Genomic DNA, 9,341 nt, shown 5'->3' with positions numbered 1-9,341 from the left:
TCTCATCATCGATCAAGGACGTGGCCTCCCAAGCGAGACTACCCTTCATTGGCGCACATGGTGCGGAAGGCGATCGGCATATGAACGGCGCCACCCATATGTTTACCGGGACAAATTCAAGCGTGCGGTGGTCCTGGTTGAGGCAGACGAGGATGAAGGTGCTGCGGGAGATCGAGAGGTAGCAGTGGCTGAATGGACTCGAGCGGCAGGCCCCGTGTCCTGCAAGTGGGTTAAGCCACAAGGCCCTCCCAAAGGGTCGACTTCGACGTGACCAAAACTGAGCAGATTTTCGATCTCTTACTCACGGAGAAGCATATAAAGGTACCCGAAGGCCACAAGATCCCTACGGTGCGGGAGGCTGAACGGAAAGCCATACTGCAAGTGGCATAACACGTTCACCCACACCACTAACGGCTGCAGGGTGTGGCGTCGGCAGATCCAAATGGCGATAGAAAAAGGGCGGTTAATTTTCAACCGATACGCCATGAAGGTCGACACACACCCCTTCCCCGCCGTTAACATGGTGGAGTATACTTACCATGGAGGGTGCCGGCCAGATTTCTCGTGCAATATCAACATGGTGGGACACTGGGCACCACTGCGGTAAGGACGGAGATGAGGGCAGCTGCTCTCATAGCAAAGACACGAGAGGAAGCCGCTCCACGCGATCGGCTCCGCCACGACGGCAAGCGCTACGTCACGAGAGGGAGAAGTGAAGAACATAAGATATCGGCGACCTCTCTCCGATCACCTCCTCAACAAGTATGTGAGTCGGTATGACCAACGCCGACGATACAACGACGATGATGAAAAAGATCGTACGGCTAGGGACGACGAGGAGACGTCGTCGGGATGATCACGACGAGGAGCGATACGAGCGCCACGCCAAGGAAAAGTCGAGGGAGCAAGACGACGTGGATAGGCACTCGGGACTGCCCCTTCTTCGGACACTGCTCGGGATTCAGGAATGAGCCGATTGCCTACAATCGGCAGCGCCGAGAATGCAAACGGAAGAAGAAGGATGCAGCTAACGTGTCTGTGTTCAAGCGTCTAGGGCCTCTCCCACCTCGGAACAAGCATGCTGAGTCCGCTCGGGTGGAAGATCTCGAGGAATTGAAGGACGATGATGAAGAAGACAAGTATCATCGGCCAAGGTGGTGCCCTGATGGGCTCAGCCGTTCCCAGAAGCGAAGGGTTCAGCGTCTGCGTGGGTTGGAGGAAGCTGAAAGGTTATACTTGCACACGTTGAGGAAGGCACGGCCTGATCTGGCCGCCAAAATTCAGCGAACCACGGACGAAGAAGGTCGGCCACAAAGAAAAGAGTGGCGCCCCAAGCAAAGGAAAGCCGATGATGAGACATCGGGCGGCACAAACATGGTGCTCGTCCTTCCAACGGAGTGTGGTGCTCCCAGGATTACACGAGGCACCCAATTTCGACGACTGCGAGCGCATCAACGTGACACAGGATAGGACTAGGTTGGTCTCATCCACAGGCCCGACCGTGTAGCAAACGCAGCGTCTATGGACAAACATGGCGATGCCGATCCAGGAGATCGGCACCAAGGATTTATGGAGGAACATTACAAAACCTTCATTGAGCAATTCAACGTGGAGGCCGATTCCAGGAATCGGCCAAAATTATCCTCACCATCCATTCTGCCTGGGTTCAACATGTGATCCAGCAGGGAATGCCTAAAGAGCCGATACCATCAAATCTCTTGAAAGAATCGGCTCGGGGGGCACCTAGGTGGATGAGACACAAGGATATGAAGTAGAAGTATCTTGCAAATGCCCAGCAGCCCAAGATATTCTTTGATGATGGGTATGGAAGTATGGGGGCCGATACATAAATCGGCCGCAAAAAATTCAAAATTTTTTAAGCACAGCCGATGCAGCAGACATCGACTTAAGGATAGAAAGCCGATGCATGGCCATCGACTCAAGAGGTATAACTGTTATAAGCAGAGGGTCAATGGAGCAGGAAGTGGGCCACGAAGAGAGACTCTAATGGAAGAACTCCTCAATGGAGTGGTTTGATGGCTCAGATCCTCTCTTCAAGAACCTCCGGATTCTTTTTGCGAGTATTCGAGTCCAATGCCAAGAGCAGCATGGACGTGCAGATCAGGATAAGGATGGGTTGCATCAAATCTGCCAAAGGAAAGGGGCCGATCTGACCAGCAAGACGCAAGAAGTGGACTGAAGAAGCTCGGGGGGCAGCTCACCCTGAAGGTTCTCTGCTCTGGGGAGCCGATTTTGTTGAAATCGGCTGGCTCTGCGTTATGACTTGAGGCCAATGGCGGCACATTTGGCTGACTCACTGCCTTTCTCGCCTTGACTAAGGCTCGGGGGGCAGCTTTTCCTGAAGGTCCCTTTGCTATGGGGAGCCGATTTTGTTGAAATTGGCTGGCTCTACATCTCAGCTGTTGAGGAATAGTTCTTTGCGGGAAAAATGGAGCGGGAGCCTGTCTGCGGAATTATCATCTCCGGCCTCCGGGTTGAGTTAGCAATGGCCTCGAAGAGCCTTTGAAAGCAAAGGGGATTTGGAAGAGAAGGATCCGGCGAGGAAAATGTCTGAAAACCTGAGGTTAATGATGAGGCCAGGCATTATTTCAGGGGTTTTTGCCGATGAATCCAGCACTACGCTCAGTGACTGCGGATTGGACCTGTTCGGTTGGAAGTTTGGGGATCTGAATTTGAGCAAGGTTCGCAGGTTACCGATGCGTTGCCATCGGCTTATTGAGCGGTGATCAAATTAACAATCGGCCAAGTCAGTACGAAAAGAAATCGGCGAAATCAAGTTAAGGGAAATTCTTCATTAATATTGGGATTTCTTACAATGAAGAGCCGACTGCTCAAAGAAGGAAGGAAGAACAAAAGAAGAGCCGATTGCTCAGGGGTTACTAATCCTACGTTGCTAATCCTCGCTAGCATCATCGTCGGCATCGGAGTTGCCGCCGGCGCTACCTCCGGAGGCTTCCTCGTCGCTGCTGCCCCAGCCTTCGGCCGGAGCCTCTTCTTCCTCGTCATCATCATCATCCTCGTTGTCCGCCCAGGTGCGGAAGCGCTTCGTCGGCGGATACCCAGCGGAAGAGGAGGAATCATCCTCCTCCTCCTCCTCTTCTCCTTCTTCGTCATCATCCTCGTCCTCGCTGTCCGCCCACATGCGGGGGCGCTTCTTCGGCGGGAGCTTGACGGAGGGGGAGGCCCCTGTCTTCTCTACTTCTCCTTCTTTCTCCTCCTTGTCGGAGGGGATGGGGTTCGCCCCGGAGTAGAGGTCGTCTTCATTCTTGCTCTTCGGCGAGGATTGGAGGGGCAAGCCCGAGGGGAAGAGGAAGAGGAAGACATTGCTACAGGGGAAGAGGGTTTTTTGGCGCTGGTGGACAGAACAGAGCAAGGGGATGAAGTGGTGAACCGTTCGGCACAGATAAATAAAGGGGGAGTATTGGAGATTTAATGCCATGACGGTTCTCGAGTACGTGATGCCGAAATTATCAATTCGTGCAGAGAAGCCAAGGAGGCGAGGCGAAATGATGAAAGATTCTGCGGCAGTCTTTGTTCGCCATGACATGACCCGACGAAGGAAAGGCGTAATGATTTTGGAAATGTCATTTCCAAAACCAGGGGGGCATGTGTTATCACCAGAATTTGACCGAGTCAGAGGTGGGCCGCGATCAAGATGGGTTTGAAGATTATATACAGAAGGAATACGTGAATCGGCCTTATATATAAAGTTTGGGCTAGTTTGCCCTTGTATCTGTAACATAGTAGGTTACGTGTCGGTTAGTTAGAGTTTGCCTCGTGCACGGTTGGGATTATTCCCACGTTAGAAAGTCTACGGACTATAAATATGTATCTAGGGTTTATGGAATAAACAACAACCAACGTTCAACACAAATCAATCTCGGCGCATCGCCAACTCCTTCGTCTCGAGGGTTTCCCTGGTAAGCACCATGCTGCCTAGATCGCATCTTGCGATCTAGGCAGCATAGCTTGTCTACGTTGTTCATGCGTTGCTCGTCGCTGAAGCCTTTTTGATGGCGAGCAACGTAGTTATCTTAGATGTGTTAGGGTTAGCATTGTTCTTCGTATCATATGCTGTCGTAGTGCAACCCTTATACATCTAGCCGCCCTTACACCTATCTCAGGTGTAGGGGCGGCACCCCGCTGGATCATTGTTTAGTAGATCCGATCCGTTACGGTTGCTCCTTGTTCTTCAAGGATTAGTTTAATATCCGCAATAGTTAGGCCTTACAAAGGGTTGGAGGATCCGGCGGCGTGTAGGGTGTAGTTTGCTAGCCCTAGACGAGGATGTTCCGGGATCAACCTCGTGTTGGTTTTTAGGCCCTGTCTAGGATCGGCTTACGATCACCGTACGCGAGCGCGAGGCTCAATCGTGAGTAGGATGATCCGATTATGCGGTGAAAACCCTAAATCGTCGTAGATCGCTTTAGCTTTATCTTGATCAAGCAAGACCACCATATATTCGTGCACCTCGTACGAATCATTGGTGGATCGGCTCTTTGAGCCGATTCACGAGACAACTCGAGAGCCGATCGAGGCTCGTATTTAACGTTTACGTGTATGCCATGCGGAAACTAAGCGAGGCATCATCCAACACCTTCACGACCGGGTATAGGTCAGGTGGCACGCTCCTTGCGACGGCATCGGACGTGTGACCGGAAGGCTTTGCGGGCCGTCGCTCCGAGGGACCGGGGCCGGCCGCAGCCCTAGTTGTTCCCGGCTCTACGGTGTTGCCGGTCGCTGCCCGCCGGTGGGTTTCGACCGCAACGGGACCGGGGTCCACGGTTCACTAGAGGTGTCTCTCCCATAAGATAAATAGCATGTTGGGTGAACAAATTATAGTTGGGCAATTGACAAATAGAGAGGGCATGACCATGCACATACATGATATGATGAGTATTGTGAGATTTAATTGGGCATTACGACAAAGTACATAGACCGCTATCCAGCATGCATCTATGCCTAAAAAGTCCACCTTCGAGGTTATCATCCGAACCCCTTCCGGTATTAAGTTGCAAACAACGAGACAATTGCATTAAGTATGGTGCGTAATGTAATCAATAACTACATCCTCGGACATAGCATCAATGTTTTATCCCTAGTGGCAACAAGCACATCCACAACCTTAGAACTTTCACGTCCTTCGTCCCGGATTTAATGGAGGCATGAACCCACTATCGAGCATAAATACTCCCTCTTGGAGTTAAGAGTAAAAACTTGGCCGAGCCTCTACTAATAACGGAGAGCATGCAAGATCATAAACAACACATAGGTAATAGATTGATAATCAACATAACATAGTATTCTCTATCCATCGGATCCCAACAAACACAACATATAGCATTACGGATAGATGATCTTGATCATGTTAGGCAGCTCACAAGATCCGACAATGAAGCACATGAGGAGAAGACGACCATCTAGCTACTGCTATGGACCCATAGTCCGAGGGTGAACTACTCACTCATCACTCCGAGAGCGACCATGGCGGTGAAGAGTCCTCCGGGAGATGATTCCCCTCTCCGGCGAGGTGCCGGGGCGATCTCTGAATCCCCAGAGATGGGATTGGCGGCGGCGGCGTCTCTGGAAGGTTTTCCGTATCGTGGCTCTCGATGCTGGGGGTTTCGCGACGAAGACTATATGTAGGCGGAAGGGCAGGTCGGGGGGCCACACGAGGGCCCACACACCAGGCCGGCGCGGCCGGGGCTTGGGCCGCGCCACCTCGTTGTCCGGCCACCTCGTGGCCCCACTTCGTAAGTCCTCCGGTCTTACGGAAGCTTCGTGCAAAAATAGGACCCTAGGCGTTGATTTCGTCCAATTCCGAGAATATTTCCTTACTAGGATTTCTGAAACCAAAACAGCGAGAAAACAGCAGCGGCTCTTCGGCATCTCGTTAATAGGTTAGTGCCGGAAAATGCATAAATATGACATAAAGTATGCATAAAACATGTAGATATCATCAATAATGTGGCATGGAACATAAGAAATTATCGATACGTCGGAGACGTATCATCCGGCATCCTGTCGGGATGGGGAATTTCCCCCGGAGCCATCTCAATCGACTCCACGGCCATCTTCATCGATGTTGTTGATTCCTATGATGAGGAGGGAGTAGTTCTCCCCCGAGGCTGAGGGCTTTACCGGTAGCTATGTGGTCTATCTCTCTTTCCCATGGTATGATCTTTATATGATCATGAGATTTGTAATCTAGTTGAATAAGTAGATGTTACTCTTCATCTATTATGCTACTCAAGTAGTTTTATTATGTAATCTCCGGAGACACCTTGTCCCACGGTGTGAAGGTGACAGTGTGCGCACCGTGTGTGTCTCTTAGGCTAAATTTTACAGAAATATTGATCATGAGTTATAATTTGATTTGGATGTCTCTATGAAATTATGGTGTTAGTTAGTACTATCTTTGGATGCTCAAAGTGACGGAGTGGGGTGTCCCTAGTGTGGAATGCGACCTTTAAGAAGTGCTTATATACCTACGCAGTGAATTGGTGTTTGTTATCCAACCGAAGAGTAGTTCAAAGTAGCATAGTGAAGAGATGATATTTATGTATTCAATAAAGATATCATTGTTGAGAGTGTCCACTAGTGAAAGTAAGATCTCTATGCCTTGTTTCTAAGCATTGAAACACCGTTTACAACCAGTTCTGCTACATGTTTGATTGCTGCTATTTTTATTTCAGATTGCAATTACCACTCATAATCATCCATATTACTTGTATTTCACTATCTCTTCGCCGAACTAGTGCACCTATACACCTAACAAGTGTATTGGGTGTGTTGGGGACACAAGATACTTCTTGTATCGTAATTGAAGGGTTGCTTGAGAGGGATATATTTGACCTCTACCTCCCTGAGTTCGATAAACCTTGGGTGATTCACTTAAGGGAAACTTGCTGCTATTCTACAAACCTCTGCACTTGGAGGCCCAACATTGTCTACAAGAATAGAAGCGTGCGTAGACATCACACCTCAAGAAGATCATATGCTTGAAGCTTGCCGTCCAATTGGTGATAATGGACATATGAAGATGTGCTTAATGAAGCTATCCCATAGTGGCGTATGGGGGAGCAAATCATGAGTATTCACGAAACAACAATCAAGTGATGCACTCCGGCTTGATGGAACTTGAAGCGTTTTCATCAAGATCAATCGGGTTGCACAAGGCAAAGGTATGGTCTTGCTAGGTTTCCCTTTTACCAGTCTCAAGGTGGTTGTTAGGAGACCGGGTTATAGGATAGATAGCCGCACTATCAAGAGGTGCTTTCGGTTGGGTAACTTGATCACATCCTCTTAGGGAGCTCAATCCTTTGCATACTTTGCATATCCCTATTGCTTCTTGGTGTTTCTCTGTGTGAGATTCTTGAGCTTGTTGCTAGCTTTTCAACAAGCCCAAGTTCATTGAAAACGGAATCCACATGCATATTCTATTGCGTTTTCAAGTTTGGACGTCTTTACCGTTTCTTGATGTTGGGAGGCTCCCCCTCTAAAATCATCTAAAAATATTCTGTGAGGAGTCTAAATATTTCAAACAAAATTGGTTTCATGTCAATCGGAGTTCGGGAGCATTTTCTATTTAAAAGAAAACGAAAATCTTTTTGGAGGGTCCTGCAGTCTGGCCCATCGCCCGGCACCGCCGAGCCAGCCACCGGCCTGCCCGGTGGGAACCGGCTGCTTGGCTCGTGCCCACCGGTCCCGGTCCAGGGGTCTCCCGACCCACGTTCGGCTCCCCGCCCGGTGGTCGCCGGACAGGCCGGCCCAGCACCCGGTCGACCGGCCTCCCGCCGGTTGGGCTTTTGGCTGCTCCGCGGCCCACCTGCCCCCACCCGGCCTGTGCGCCGGCGCTACTGGCCTATGCGTCGGCCTGTCCGGCGTCTGGCCCGGTGCACCTGCTGGCTGGCCGGCTGGGCCATTTTTCTACCATTTTTTGCCCGTTTTCCCCCATTGATTCTATTTTTCCCTAGACTATAAATATGCCTTCTTCCACCTTGGGCTGGGTAAGTTCTTCTACTCTCTCTCATCCATTGTTGACTTTGAAGAACTTGCCCTATCTCTTGTTTCCCCCCATGATTCTTGCTTATTCTTGAGGGATCTAAGAGAGGAGATCTAGATCTACAATCCCCACCAATCCATTTCTCCTCTAAGTGAGGGGAACCCTTTGGATCTAGATCTTGGAGTCATTTGTTGATTTCCTCCATTGTTCTTCCTCTCTAATCTCATCCTAGGATTTGTTGCTTTGGTGGGATTTGAGTGTGAAGGATTTGAACACCTTTGGTGTTCTTGCTTTGCATCAGTGTATAGTGTTCAGCTCTCCACCATGATTAGTTCGAGTGAGAGACCATGAGCTTGTTACTCTTGGAGGGTGACCTCCTAGTTGTTTGGTTGGTGTCCCGGTGACCTCCTTCGTGGAAGGTTGTTAAGGGGCTCGGGCATCTCCTTTGTGGAGCTTGTGAAGTTGTTGTGGAGCTTGCCATCTCCGGAGTGGAGGAAAAGCTAACCATAAGGAAATGGGCTATTCCTTCATGGGATAATCTCAGAGAAGAAGGTGAGCCTTCGTGGCATTGGGAAATTCTTCGTGGGATCCCCACCTCTCCCAACGTGATGTACCTTCTTGCAAAGGAAGGGAATACGGGAATACATCTTCGTCTCCGTGTGCCTCGGCTATTTCTATACCCGAGTTTACTTCCCCTTGTGATAGCCATCGAGCTTGAAGTATTTATTATAGCTTGTTATCACTTGTTGTTCATATATATATTGTGCCTATCTTTCTTAGCTCTAGTTGTTGTTGTTTCACTTAGTTGAGCCTTGCATATTTAGGGTCCGTTCTTGTAAAATAAACATGAGTTTAATTCCGCATTATTATAAGCCAAATCATTAAGAGTTTTTAAATTGCCTATTCACCCCCTCTAGGCAACATCTTGTCCTTTCATACGTCATTCAAGAAACCACAAATCTCATCATGACTATATAGACACCGTCATGAAATACAGTACACACGTAATGCATGTTGTTTACAATATAAAGTCGATCCTCTTTACCATATCTATTTCATATCCCTAATGTCATATATGAACTCTCGATGGTATGCTCCAGTTGGAGCTATGACCTCCCTAACTGTAAGGGTATATTGCCCCTATGTGTGGTTTGGTAATTAGTGACAACCCCTATGAACTAATATTTTCATTGAGTTTATATGAAGAAATATTCCATAGGTACTACTTGTACTCCATGTGTTGGATTCAAGTATGGATTCCATGAAGATAAAGATATACCTTGTGTATTGGCATCAAGATCATCGATTTGAAGAT

This window comes from Lolium rigidum, chromosome 1 (assembly GCF_022539505.1).
Source record: "Lolium rigidum isolate FL_2022 chromosome 1, APGP_CSIRO_Lrig_0.1, whole genome shotgun sequence".
Taxonomy (NCBI): Eukaryota; Viridiplantae; Streptophyta; class Magnoliopsida; order Poales; family Poaceae; genus Lolium; species Lolium rigidum.
Note: the sequence above shows the minus strand (reverse complement) of the source record.